At 47.3% G+C, this 14,681-nt stretch overlaps 1 protein-coding gene across 1 annotated transcript in view; it reads left to right on the plus strand.

The window, feature by feature from the left end:
• Positions 1–4,194: 4,194 nt before the first annotated feature.
• The window catches only part of SLC1A2 (solute carrier family 1 member 2), a gene marked incomplete at its 3' end in the record, with an annotated part of 141,513 nt that continues 131,026 nt past the window's right edge, over positions 4,195–14,681 (plus strand). Inside the window, exon 1 of the mRNA XM_079708546.1 lies at positions 4,195–4,467. The remainder of the gene's footprint in view (positions 4,468–14,681) is intronic.

Below are 14,681 nucleotides of genomic sequence, written 5' to 3' on the forward strand. Positions count from 1 at the left end.
TGGGTTCAGGTTAGGGTGGGTAATGGTGCCCCACTGTTACAGTCTGTGGGCTCTGCACTATCCCTTAGAGTTTCCCTACATCCTTCCAACACCCTTCTAAATAGTCTCTTTGTTAAGCTTTGCACAACGTACTTAATTTGAATATGCCGTCTTTTTCTATCTGGGACCTTGACTGACACAACCACTCACTAACTGCGTAATGCTGGGCAAATTCTGTAACCTCTCTTGGACTCAGTTTTCTCCTCTGTAAAATGGGGGTAATAATAATAATATGCGCTGTAGAAGGTCATCTTAAGAATCAAATGAGATAATATATATATTAAGATACTTTGAACACACAGTTAGGACTCAGCAAATGCTAGGGTAATGCTCCAACATAGTCTCCAAGTGGGACCATGAAGTCCCAGCCTAAACACTACCTTAATTCAACCGTGGTAAGTCACTTCTCACAGCTTGGGTTAAGCCTTAAGTCAACCATCAATAAGGCAGAAAAGAAAAAAAATCCCTCAGAGTAAAAATTAACTTTGAACATCCCTTACGTCACCTATCAGAGGACAGTACAGTCAATTTTTTGGTATTCAGTCCTGCAGAGTAGTTTTTATTCCTGCTAAGTCTGAGAGCCTGTGGGCAAGACTTAAGAAAGGTAAATCAACATGCAAATGTGAGAGCATCCCACCCCTTCTGCTTTTGCCGTAACCATGGAATCCCTAGAGGAGACTGAGAGATGCTAGAAAATTCGGAAGTGTTCTTACTGGCTTGTAGGGTTGACCTCGTTCTGTTCTCATATCAGGGCTTTATCGACTTAATGTTGGCTGGGAGATTTGTATAGTTTGTTGTGAAGATAGAAAGGAGTTAATGGGGTTACACTTTAGGTGGCTTAGGGGAGGCTAGATTTTCACATGGGCTCAGTGGGAAATTAAACGGGGTGCATGCTGCTGCTCCCACAAGTCCAGGATGACCCTTTCTTGAGCACTTAAGATGTGCCAGCCTCAGAGCTAAGCGCTTCCTATGTGTTAGTTATCCCATTTTAACCTCACGGCAACCACAAGGTGGTATTATTATGTTCTCTGGTTTTGAGATGAGGAAGCTGAGCACCTCAAGTGCCCAGCCTAAGAATATATAGTTTAATTGATGCCAGGGGCAGTATTTGATGCGTGTCTGCCTGACCCTGAGCTGAGTTTGGATCCAGCACTGAAGCAGTGTGGGAGTGTGGCTTACCCTCAGTGTTCCATATATGTGCAAACCGAGAAGAAAACTCCATGTTTTACAGCTTTTCATGTTAGTTGTCCACAATAGCACACACGTGTTTGCCTGGATAGATTTTTACATGCCCCGTATTTGGCGAGAGGAGGGTCAGCCTGGTATCTTCCTATTGTCTTTGCAAAGGCTAAACACACGAATCTGCTTCAAGTACTCCCCGGGGCCATGTTTCTGGACCCCTTTCCATCTTTTTGAATCATCTCTAGTCCAGTGGTTCCCGATGCTGGCTGCACAGTAGGGGAGGTCTCACCTGGGGAAGTTTAAAAAAAAAAAAAACCTGAGTCAGGGCCCTTCTCCAAATCTCTGGAAGGTGGCCCTAGCATTATTGTTTCTAAAAAGCTCCCTCAGTACATTTGAATGGTCAGTCCATATTGAAAAGCACTGCTCCAGTTTGCTTAAAAAATGAATTAGTGGGAATGTTGGCAGGGCCCTCTGGAGCGAGGAAAAAGAATCAGTTCCTTCTAGTTAATGATTATTATCCAGAATTATCTGTGGCAAATTCCACATGATTTAATAGGCCTCATCTCCAAGGGCAGCTGAATGAAAATTTCTCTCAAGTATAAGACGGGTGTCAAGGTTCCCAAACATAGCCGTTTGCAGGAAAGGTGGCAAAGTGGAGCCACTTCTCCTGTCTAATCTGGCCATGCTTGTTGGTTCACTGAATTATCTCAGGTCCTGAACACTGAAAAAAATATAATTAAGACTGTTTTTCAATTGGATGGTTTAAAAAGTGAAATCAACTCCATTTCCTTTTCTCTGATCTTTTACTTAACTCTGTTTCTTTACCATCAGGTGTGTTGCCCTTGGCAGTGAGGGCTAAGGAATGGTGCTGCTCAGCCCTCCCCACCTGTGTGCAGATACTGAGGAATTCTGATGGAGGTCTTCCTTTGTGCTCATTGTAACGGGGGTTGAGGTAGTGCTGCTGGGATCATTAACGTCTGGAGAGATACCCGTGGCTTTGTTTTCCACCTGCCACCTCGGCAGAAAGGGCAGCAAAATCCCTAAATTATAAAGAGAAAATGAGACTGTACATATTCTGCACTTGACAACTTCACATACAAAGTCACACATCCACTCTTGACAGGACTAGAGAGAAGGCAGTACCAAGCATCACACGAAGGTTCAGGAAGGTAGTTTTTCATCTACAAATTATTATAAATCGCAACTAAACTTTAAAAAAGAAAATGCACATTAGAGGTGATATGAAGGGTCCTAGGGTAGATACGATAGATATAGGTCTGGTTAATCTAATGGGGCACACAGGAAAGAGAGAGAGAGCAGGAGGAACGGGGAGCGATGGAGGAAGATGTTTGGATTCAGATTTTGGGAAGGGAGGTGGAAGGAGGAGGTAAGCAGAAACGTTTTAAAACCTTCTATTTAGTTCTTTTCTCTTTTTCTTGTTATTTCTCTAATCTGCCTATTCACACTTGGATATTGTGCTCAAGAAACTATCCTCCAAGGAACCTCAGATTAAACTGAACAATTTTTGAGGGTTTACTGGGTGCCAGACTCTAGTTAAGAGCGTTGCGTATCTTTTACATTTCATTTCGATTTCTTAGCTATGCGAGGTTGGGAATGGTACTCCCGTTTTGCAGATGGGATGAAGAGCAGTTGAGGACTTTCCTCCCAGATTATTCCACTGGAAGGTGAACTCAAGCTCTCAGATACCAGCGTCAGGCATTTAACCACGAAGCGTCCCTGCTGAGTCTCCAGCTCCCCTGGCATGGTCCCCGGGATGAACTCCGCGAGTTTCCACGTGGCCCGCTTCATTCGATCTTCGGAAAGGGGTCAGCACAGCCACGGGGCTGGAGAGCTCCTCTCCCGGGGAATAAGACTAGACAGGCGGCAACTGAGGACACTACGGGCGTCCCAGACGCCCTCCCGGAGGAGCCTGGCAAATTCCAAGGGGCAGGCTTGCACCGCAGATATCTCTCGGGCGCGTTGACACTTTGCAAATCTCTCTCTCAAGAGAGCCTGTTTAATTCTCACCGCGGCCCTGCAAAGGGGGTTATTTTGGCCCCATTTTCCAGAAGAGGAAATTGAGGCCTGCCCTCCCGGGCGGTCGCAACGTTGGCAGGTGGTGGAGCTGCAGGTGTCTGTTTCTGCCTAGAGATAATAAAATCTGCACGGATTTTGTCTTTATTATGCAAAGCCAGCGTGGAGGCTCGGACCCTCCCTTGATAGAGCCCATCTGTCTCTGCGCGCCGCCCCCGGGGCACAGAAGCCTAAGGCAAGCGGAGCAGAGTGGGTGAAAACGCGTCCCCACCACTTGCCTCGCCGTCTCACCGCGCCTTCCCCGCCAGCGCCCCGGAGGCCGACCTCCCTTGGCTTAAAAACCCCCTCCCCCCAAAACTACGTCCTCCCCAGCACCCGCCCGCCGCCCCAGGGAGTTGCATTAATATTAATCCCGATGCATAATTGAAGGCCGGAGATTTACTCGGGCCGCGGCGGGGGAGGGCGCGCAACTGGGCTGTATTTCGGCCGCGCCACTCGTGTTTTGGCCGCTTGGGTTCCGCGGGGCCTGGTACCCAGGACGTGGGAGGGTGGGGTGGGTGTGCCGCCTGTGAGGATGAGCTTGGGAGTAAAGTGAGCCGGAGCGAGTGTGCCAAGGAGTGAGGCGGGGTGCTGGGGGCTGCTCCAGGGAGGCGGGGATGGAGGGGCATCCCAGGTCTCCGCGACGTGGCTTGTGCTTCGCCCAGAGCGGGGTGACCCCGGGCCACGCGGGCTTGAAGGGAAACAATAGAGACTCCTTAGATCCTGGGCTCCTGCCACGGACGGCCCAGGCCTTCCCGGGAGACCAGCGGGGCTTCTTTGCTTATTTGGCTAATTTATGGAGAGAGGTTGGGGGCAGGGATGGCAGAGGAGGGACGGCGTCTGGAGACGGGGGGCGAGGGGCGGCAGTTAAAGGAGTCTCCTGAGGCGGCGGCACTGGTGATGTCAGCTCTCGACGAAAATAGAGAGGGATCGCCTGCAAATCCCCTGCTCCGGCGGGGCTAAACCTTGCAATCCCTCCCCGACCGGCGCGGAGCCAGGGCGCAGCGGCCTCCCCCGCCTCCCCCGGCGCGCACACACACCCACACACCCGCGCACGCACGCACACACTCCCCTGCACACCCACGGCACACGCACTCGCCGCCCTCCCCTGCCACCGTCCTGCGAGCCCGCGCTCCGCCACTCGCCCCGCGGCGAGCCCCGCAGCAAATACAGGTGGCAGCGGCGGCACGTCTTCCCTGCGCGCCCTCCCGCAGCCCGGGGGACGGCGCACTCTCGGGGAAGCCACCCTCCGAGGTCCCCCCAACGCCCCCCCGAGCGCCCAGCCAAGCCCCAGCGAGGCCGGCGGAGGGAGCGCAGCACGCGCGCGGTGCCGAGCGGAGACGCGGCTTAGCTCCGGCTGGAGCCTCCTGCGCCCGCTGAGGCGCTAAAGGGCTTACCCAGGAGGGGGGTGGAAGGGCGGGGAGAGGCTCCCCCTTAAATACCGCGCTCGGCCACTCTCGCGCTCTCACCCCGGCACCCGCTCACTTCTCGCCCGCCGCTGCCGGATTGTGCCGAAGAGGAGGGGGCGTTCCCCAGGCCATGGCATCCACAGAAGGGTGAGAGGCTTTTTCTCTGTACCCGCAGCGAAGCGGGGGGCGCGCGCGGTGTGGTGTCCGCCTATCCGGGATGGGAACAGAGAGACGCCGGCGCCGGGCCTCGGAGACGGTGGCGGAGCGATGGCCTGGCTGGGGGTGGGATGGTGGGATGGTGGTGGGGGGGATTGATTTTCTTTCGCGAAGCTTGCTGCTTAACCCTTTGAAGATGCGAGAGACGGAGGATTGCTTTATTTTAATTAAAAAGGTTCGGTGGAGGTGTGAAAAAGAGTGACGAAAAATCCTCTTGAGGTTACTTTTGAGATTTGAAAACAATAAGGGATTGGGCACAGTAAGAGAGGCAGACATTGCTGGGGGAAGCAGCACTTGGAGCGCGGCGCCGGCTGTATGGTGGGGACCGGCCGGGAATGAATGAGCTGGGACCCGGGCCGGGGCGGGGCGAAGACCAGCGCGCGCCGTCTTGAATGTCAGATTTGCAGAGTCGCGGAGTAGATACCCGGCCTGCTCCGATCTCTTCTTGTCCCTGGATGGCGGAATCTCCCTGGCCAGTGTTAAGGAAAAGTGGAAAAGATTTGGGTGCTTCCCGGGAAGAGGCAGGAAAATCAGTGGCTTTGGGCAGGGACAGGAGTCCCCAAACTCCAGCGGAGCGTTGACCTCCCCCCCCCCCCCCCATTCTGCCCGCTGTCTTGGAGTTGTCTCCTGCCTCCTGAGGCTGCAGTTGGATGGAGAATGATCCCAATGATAAATAAAGGGAGTGTCTTTAGCAAGAGGGAGATGGGGCTGCAAGAATCCCTTGAATACTTGTACCTCAAAGGAAGTGTCCAGAACAACGTCCCTGGACCAGTGTCTCCCAGGAAACTTTCCCGGCTCGGTAGAGTCTGAGTAGGAATAAAAGACTGGTTGGGGAGCTCAGCCCTTTGGTTAATTCACAAAAGTGCACTAGATACTTGCAAGAGATCACTGGATCCATATTAAGTGGAAAGCAATCTGAGCACAGGTGGAAGGTCCTTGGTGCTGGAGCTTTCCAGGGCTTCTGCCTAATAAATTTTACCAACTCTGCAGGCTTGTTTTGGGGGAATGGGTCTCTAAATAGGAGCATAGAGCGGCTCCAAAGTTAGATCTCTAGACTTCAACCTCCAACGAAGGGCAACTATTTCTAAAACTGTCTCTTTGTGTCCAAGAGAAGGAACTCATCCCTTTTCTGGCCCCTGGAGTCCTTCCAAAGAGGGGCTGGCACCTGGTGGTTGCATGAGATTTCTCCTCTTTTTGTCCTAGTATTTCAGCAGTGTGGACCTTTTTGATTATTAGTTGTCCAAAAAGACGCTCCAGGAAGATGCTTGTGTACAAGGAGGGTGGTACATTGTGCTAACACAGATCTCTAGAATTAAATATTCAGAGCTCATATGTCTCAACCTCAGTGTCTTTGCCTGTTTAATTAAATAGTCTTTCATATTAGAAAAGATATAAAGGCATTTCTGGTGCCTTCAGGTCCCTTCTAGATTTGTCCCTGCTTGTAAAGGCTAGGTTGGAAAACATCTGTGAGAGAGATTGATGATGGTAGTCTTTCAAATCCTGCATCCTTATTTCGATGGCCAGATAGTAAAGGGAGAGGTTAAGACAACAACAAAAATCCCCAAATTAAGTGTGTTTATCTCACCTGTGTCCTAAATGAGACCTGCCCAAATATGACTCTATATTTGATTTAAATATAGAGCAGAAGTGATTCACATTCAATTAATTAATGTCGTATTATACACTCTGCATAGTCAGGAAGAGATTGGTCAAAGGAATTTGCATTTAGGAGAGGAAAGAATTGAGAACATTTGAAAGGCTGGGAAACAAATACAGAAAGAGCATGACACATTATCACTTCAGAGCAGTTACTGATGAGCAGGTGACATTCTCAGAAGCCCTGGTCTTTCCTTTTTTCTTCTCTTCCTTTCTTCCATCTTTTCTTCCAGGTGCATTTACTCAGTACTTGTTGGGTAGACCTCACATGCTAGGCACTCTAGGGGGCTACAAAGACATAAGACTTTGATGAGTAAATTGTTCATATGGTTTAGTGAGATTCTCTCGCCTCTTCTGATGTCTTTGGTTAATGTGCCTTACAGAGCGAAGTTCACTAAGAATCCTCAAGCTGGTTGCCTTTGTTAGCCTGTGTCTTCTAACAACGTTGAAACTGTTTCCTTGAGACATACATTGCTGAGAAGGAAGCAAAAATAGCAATAGAGTCTTATGCTTTCAATGTATGTATTTTCCAATTTTTTTTTTTTTTTTTTTTTTTTTTGCCGTACGCGGGCCTCTCACCGTTGTGGCCTCTCCCGCTGCGGAGCACAGGCTCCGGACGCGCAGGCTCAGTGGCCATGGCTCAAGGGCCCAGCCACTCCGCGGCACGTGGGATCTTCCTGGACCGGGGCACGAACCTGTGTCCCCCGCATTGGCAGGTGGACTCTCAACCACTCCGCCACCAGGGAAGCCCCAATGTATGTATTTTCAGTTCAACTCTGTTTGATCCAGAATGTTTGGGGAATGGAAGAGTATGGCAAACTGACCATTCTGGTCACCATTTATTTGGTGATGTAGTTACAGTCAACGGCATATGCTGATTACCAATTTTGAAAGAATTACTAGAAGCAATAGTGACATCTTATGTTTGTTTAGCACTTCACTTTCAAAGCTCATTTGTGTACATCATCACATTTGATTCTTCCAGTAACTGTGAAGTAGGCGGTCCAATGAGGAGGGACTTTAAGAATAAAATGGTATAGAATGTGATGTCATCTTTCCCAAAAGATTCCAGGACTTGGCCGAACTTTGGAGTTATCGTCTGGAAATGTCAGTTATCCTGGGAGACTGTGCTAGGCATGTCTGGAGCAGGAGATTACCGGCCTTCTCTCAAAACTTCGGCATACACTGTGCAAATTGCCTTGTGGAATATTCTTATTATCAGCCTGTGCACTTGGTCATTGCCTTTGCAAAGCATGCTCAAACACGGTCTGGTTATTTGAGGTTTCTGATTATTTGGAATTGGGATTATTAGCATCCAGCTTCTAGAAAACTCAACAGTGGACTCTTTGGTAGTTCCCAGGCCCTGAGAGGTGTTTTCCTGCAAAGCAACGTCTAATTTGATAGTTGAGCATTCTGTTTTTCTGAGTCCTCAGACATGGCTAGAATTATGGTTTTGGTCCCTGATTCAAATTGAAAAGCGATTATCAGTAGTTGGTGGCAGACTGGCTAGTGTCCGTTATAGACTGAATTATGTGGAGCATTCAGATGCTGTAGAGGCAGGCATTTTAGAACTACGTTCTGGGGGTGGGAGAGAGCTAGGTCACCATGCGTGTCACAGGTCCAAGGCGATCTATCTTCCAATAAGCTCCCAGGAGCCAAAGGGTCAGAGCGAAAGCCAAGTGCGAGGGCTTGGCTTTCAATTTGACTTAGAAAGCCAGCGAAACAGAAAACTGCTGACAGCAGAAAAACCCCACAAGAGAGACCACTGGATGTATTATTTCAAGCAAACAAAAGCAAAACGTAACGCTTGCTTTCTCCCGCTTCCCCTTGGGAATGAGGTTGAGGTCAGTAGGAGGAAGATTCCACGGAACAGACTTATTGGGAAGGGAATGGAGGGCAGGGGGTTTGGGGTCCAGAGGAGGTTGGTTGCACGTTGCGTGCCTCAGGCTTCACTGCAGTTTTCATTTCTCATTTTCAAGAATATAAAAATCAGCCTCCCTGGGTAAAATAAAGATGAGTGAAACTCAAATGAGAAAGCCATTTCGTGTTTAATAACATGGCCTCTTGTGAGTGACTGAAAGCTTAATTCTCACGAAATAATTGCTAAATCCAAATGAAGCTTGTGACATGGAAGAGCCAAGGTGTTAAAAACCAAAAGGCAGTTCTGCCCATAAGTATCAATGGCCACTTCTTTTCTTCTTTAATGCAACACAATTAGGGGCTGTCTCCTTAGGCTTCAGATTTAAGGGAATTGTCAGACAGGGAAAAGTCTTTAAGAGATGGTGGTGCTTTGGCTGCAGAAACAAGCAATATTTAACAGCACAGTGTGAGATTTCTGGGTCAATGTGCCAGATCCAGGATTGCAAAACTGACAGTTTGAAGCTCAACACACGTTGATTTCAATGAAAATCTCGTCTCCCCATCCTCCTCCATGGCTGTATCACACAATGCCCAGATGTCTGGTTTTCCCCCTTTCAAAGGCAAACTAAATTGTTTTCCATACTGATTCTTCCCCCCTTGGGACTGGCTTGCCTCTTGGAACGAACTGCATCTACTCATTTCTGTCACCTGCTGTACTTATTTTCACCGAATCAGACACCCATCATTTAAAATCTTCTAGCAACAGTAGGCAAAACAGTCATTCTCAAGATGAAATTTTAGTTTTGTTTGCATTTTCAGAACGTGTCCTGGAAGTCTGAAAAAGCTAACACGTGCCATACACCGCCTTGCTTGCTGTCTTCTCTCCCATGCCCTTAACAGCTTGTTGGGGGCCAGCAGAATGTTTCATAGCAAGGGTTTTCGTATCCAGATTACGACAAATCTCTGTATTTACCAGATCCCGAGCTTGCTGTCTCCTCCCTCTGCCTGCCCCTCCCCCTCCCCTCAACAAGGGCCAAGTCCTTGGAATGAATTAATTAACGGAGTGTTTACAAATATCTCATTGCTCCATCTCCACGTGCTCCATCGTTGATTGGAGGCAGATGGGCTGCATATTTGTCAGTAGAATAGAAGAGGACTAGCATCTCGTTATAAATCTGTCTGGTTGGCATCAGATGATGGCAGAAAGACAATGGGCCAGCAATAGTAAAGGAGAATAAAGACAAAGGTAGATCCTTAAACTTTAAAAAAAAAACACCTCATTTTCTTAGTGCTTGGTTTTTTGTTTTTAATTTCCAACAATGTTGGAAATGTTGCTTTCCAACAGTGTTGATGTTTATTTGCTTATCTTTCATTCGTGTATCTCTTTAATTTCTCACGGCTGTCTGCTGAACGGCCGTCTGGTGTTCTTGGCCATCTTGGCGGCTGCTTTGGGTTATGGACTCATTGAGCAAGAACTGTCCTTTAAAAGTGGAATGAACTCTATTTTGGCAGTTGGATATGTCAATCTGGGTCTCTCTAAGATAGGTGGTGGTCCGTGTTAAAGACCTTGAACGAAGTCCCTGGAGGGAAGGGGGGAGACAACTTCCCCCTACACTTACACACCCTGTATATTAGAGGCTTCATTTAAACCACTGAGAGGACTTTCTTCTGTTACATTGGGTCAGGCGTGCCACCTGTCACTCGCTCTTTGTAATCTGGCATAGAACTCTCCATCACGTGCTCCTGCCATCCTGACTTCCCAGCCACTGTGCTCGAAGGATCACCGAGCCGGTGGCCAAGTTGGAAATGGGGTGAGGCCTGTCTGCTTCCCAAGCTCTGCTCTTCCCACAACACCAGACTCGAGGTGTTGGATGCCTGTGCACTGTATGTGGCCCACAGACATATATGTTTTGCCTCACACAGGATTTTGAAAACATTTGAATTATTTGCTTATATTTTAAGAGATTTCACCTAAAAAAAAATCCTGATTCTGGCTTCTCTCAAACATTGGGAAATCTGATGACAAAGGACCTGCCCTATTGTCTTGGCACCATTTATTGAATGCTTACAGCCCTACAATTTTTTAAGCACTTTGCATGTATTAATTGATTTAATCCCCACAAAAATGTGATGCACATGGACTATTATTATCCCCATTTTATAGGTGTGAAAACTGAGACACAGAAAGATGAAGTAACTTGCTCGAGGTTTCACAGCTAGAGAGTGGCAAAGCCAGGCCTTAAACTCAGGCAGCCTGTCTCTGGAACCCATGACCCTAACCACAGGCTATACCTGCAAGGTGGTGGGCGAGTCAGCTGGGGCTGAAGAGTGGCTGTCCCCTGAGACAGGGCATGTGCCTTCCAGGTTGGGCACAGTCTTTTCTGAGACCAGTTGCCCATGTTACCTGCTTGACCCCTTACCTTTCTAAGGCAGCCATTGAGAGAATAAGAGTTTGGGCTCCATCTTCTCAGGGCATGCCACTGCTTAGCGGTTGTGCCTACTTTTTCCTGTTAACCCCTTAAACACTACCTTCTTGTTATTTCTTTTAACTTTGTTCTTAATGAAGAGTTCCTCTGTAAATTATTGGTTGTCAGGACACCAATAGCATTGTCTTATCCAGATGCAGTGCTTTGAAGCAGCCCAGGGCATGACCACATGGGTCCAGTCCTTTGGAATCTTGAGCCTTGGGCATGCACTTCTTAGTGGTAAATGTAGTGGAGCATTTAGCAGGCCCTGGAATTTATTCTTACGTGATTTTCAAGCGTGGCTGTTTAGGGTTGTGACTTAACTTACCCACTTTCCTAAAACAGCTACTAGTCCTACCTCTTTAGGAGGAGGGCTGATGTTGTTGTTGTTTGCAACGTATGCAAACAGTGATGGCTGGGGAGCCTTTTAAATTGAGGAAGAATCATTCAGAGGCTGTATTTCTGTGTATTTTTAAGAGTGGAACAGTGTGCTGATCATCCAGTAGGTGGCAGTAAATGTCAGTACTTTGTCCAGACTGGGGGTTTGACTCCCTTTGGTTCTTAGGGAATCACAATTCCTACAGCATACCATTCTCTTTTGATTCAAAAGTGTCTCCACCAGATATATTATTTAGTATTTGTGAAATGATTGTCATATATCAACAATTTTTATAGATATCACCATAAACAAACATAAATAGGACCATTTGTTTGAACTTATTCCAAGTCTGTGTGACTATACATATATGATTTCATTAAGTCCTTATGAACTCTTATGAACTATTATGGAATTAACCCATTAACTCTTCTGGAATATTATGCTCATTTTACACATGGAGAAACTGAAGCTTCAAGATATTTTGATATGCTGTTATTGGGTGTCTGGGCGTTTTTTTTTGGTCATCTAATTCTACTGTGTTTCATATTATCCACATTTTGTAATTAATTCATATTTCTTTAAAATTTCACGAGCCCTCCCTTTGTTCATTTGTTTGGTTTTTCCCCAGTGGGTGTCTCCAATCACTTTGGTCAAAGGTAGCAAGATAGCCAAGCGTTCCTGCAAAAAGAGATAATAAAGAATTTAAGAGGCAATGCACAAGAAGGACAACAGTGTTTACAGAAAGAAGTTAACTTACCTTTGAATGGAGGTGTGACATTCAAAAGAAAATGCCACCATTAAAAAAAAGTGAGAGGACTTCCCTGGTGGCGCAGTGGTTGAGAGTCCGCCTGCCGATGCAGGGGACACAGGTTCGTGCCCCGGTCCGGGAAGATTCCCACATGCCGTGGAGCAGCTGGGCCCGTGAGCTATGGCCGCTGAGCCTGCGTGTCCGGAGCCTGTGCTCTGCAACGGGAGAGGCCACAACAGTGAGAGGCCCGCGTACTGCCAAAAAAAAAAAGTGAGACTTAAGTATAAGCAACTGAGAATGATGGTGAGACCTAGGTTGTAGACATTAGTTTGGAGAATTTGAAATAGAAGAAGCAGTTGCAGTGCATGAAGGGAGATAAGGTAAAAGAAAACAGATAAAAGACACGTATCAGACAAGGCCAACTGCTGCAGACGAAATTGTATTTTTGTTTTTATCTCAGTCTTTACTTAAAAGGACAGTTGTGATCTGATAATCAGCTTTATTAGGGAAGTGGACGGAAGTCCATGTGAACAAAGCACAATTAGATCAACTTGTCTAGGGGTGAAATGGAAGAGTATCAGCTGACAACACTCATCTCAGACAAGCGAAAGGTTTCCGGGTGAGGGGTTCCGCTATTACTTTTTATACTGAAATGCAGCATATGGTTTAGAAAAAGTGTCAAAAATAAATATTGGACTAACTTCTAAGAAGAGAATAGAGTATAATGGAATTATAAACTGAATCTAGTCTCCTAGTGTTTTTCTGGGATTCTAAGTCATCAATCAGCAGACATTAGTAAAACCATCATCGAATAGAAGCGCTGAAGGGATCATTGATTTTTCCATCATGATTAATTGTTAACATTTCAATGAAGAACTAATCATTTATAGGCGTTTCTCTCTTAGTCTGAGAAGATTCAAATTTGGAGTCTTTTCGGGACATTGATACACTGGGGTTGAGGCACTGTTGCTGGTCGCTCCTGGGAAACACTTTGAGATGCAGACTTGTGTGCATGAAATTTATTAGGGGAAACTCCCAGCATAAACCCCTGTGGAAGAGAGCAGGGAGCAAGGCTGGGCAGAGGGAGAAGTGGAAACAGTATAACAAAGTGCTCAGCCCATCCCTCAGGAAGTTCTGGTGCAGAAGGGTCCTGAATTGAGAGAAAAGAGGCCTTCTACGATTACATCAACCAGCCCCTGGATCAGGGCTGTGCTCAGGCAGTGGGCCTGGCCCTGGGTGAATACACAGCAAGGCCTTAGAGGGGGATATAGTTGGTAAACGTTGTCACTTATCAACACTCCCAGCAGCTGGAGGGATAAATCCCTCAGTCCTTAAGTGGGGGAAAGGAGGTCAGGGGAGCATACCACAGCACCCACTATCGACTCCAGATTCAAATGTGTGAGAGAGCATAAAATAATGGGTTCCGTTGCTTTCCATCTAAATATCCAGGCCTCCACAAAGCTATCATCTGTAATAAAATACTGTACTTTAAAAGGAGTGTGCAGCTGTGGGGCAGGGAGGGAAGGTGGATTCTGGTGGGCAAGGCTGGGGAGACTTAGCGGACATCACCTGCCTCAGTTTTAGCTGTGACCCACACAGCCCCCAAAGACAGATGACTGAGCCCTTCTCTTCACTCCAGACCTTCCAAAGGTGTCTGGTCCAGCGGGAGGCTGGTTATCTCAAACTGCTGCCTAAGAAAGGGAAATCAGCTCTAGTGAATGGAGGGGCCAGAAAGAGCAATAGATAAATATCCTGGGAACCAGAGTCTAGCTATGATTGATATTTCCAGTGTTCACAGCAGCTGTTTCTATATTCCTACCAGTGTGGTTTTCCATGGAGTCCTTACCTTGGGAAAAGGGGGGCAGTGAACTGGGCCACCCCTTTCTGGAATATCCACTGCATTGTTCTGTTGATTCAAGTCATGCATTCTCTCAACCTCGGGCCCAAGGTGCTTGTATGTTGCTTTTCTCTGCTCTATTCCCTTGGTAAATATTAAGATGTGTTCAGAGATGAAAGAACACTTCTGTACATAATCCAAGGCCTTGCAGATTATACCTCTGTGGGTAGTTTCCCTTGTTTTCTCACAGCAGGTGTGGCCTGGTCTGCTTTGAGACCAGGACATTGATTATCAATGTGTTTGTGCTTTTTTTTTTTCCTCGGTACGCAGGCCTCTCACTGTTGTGGCCTCTCCCGTTGCGGAGCACAGGCTCCGGACACGCAGGCTCAGCAGCCATGGCTCACAGGCCCAGCTGCTCCGCGGCATGCGGGATCTTCCAGGACCGGGGCATGAACCCGTGTCCCCTGCATCAGCAGGCGGACTCTCAACCACTGCACCACCAGGGAAGCCCAATGTGTTTGTGTTTTTATTAGCATGACAACTCAATTCAAATGACTTGATTGTAGAGTAATAGAAGGTAAAGCAAGCAATGTTGAAACCTTCCTTTCCTTACCTGTTTTTGAGAGTTACACATCTGTTACTTACAATGGCAGATAGATACTGTGTATGTTTCCAGTTATGTAAGGCAACACTGATTGTATTCAGTCTGCATTTAGAAAATACATTTTGCACATAGAATATATCAGCCAATAAAGGGGTATGAAGAATTCACAATCCACTGTCAAATAGATTATATTAAACAAATTTTAGAAAACTT

The sequence above is a fragment of the Hyperoodon ampullatus genome, assembly GCF_949752795.1.
Source record: "Hyperoodon ampullatus genome assembly, chromosome: 7".
Taxonomy (NCBI): Eukaryota; Metazoa; Chordata; class Mammalia; order Artiodactyla; family Ziphiidae; genus Hyperoodon; species Hyperoodon ampullatus.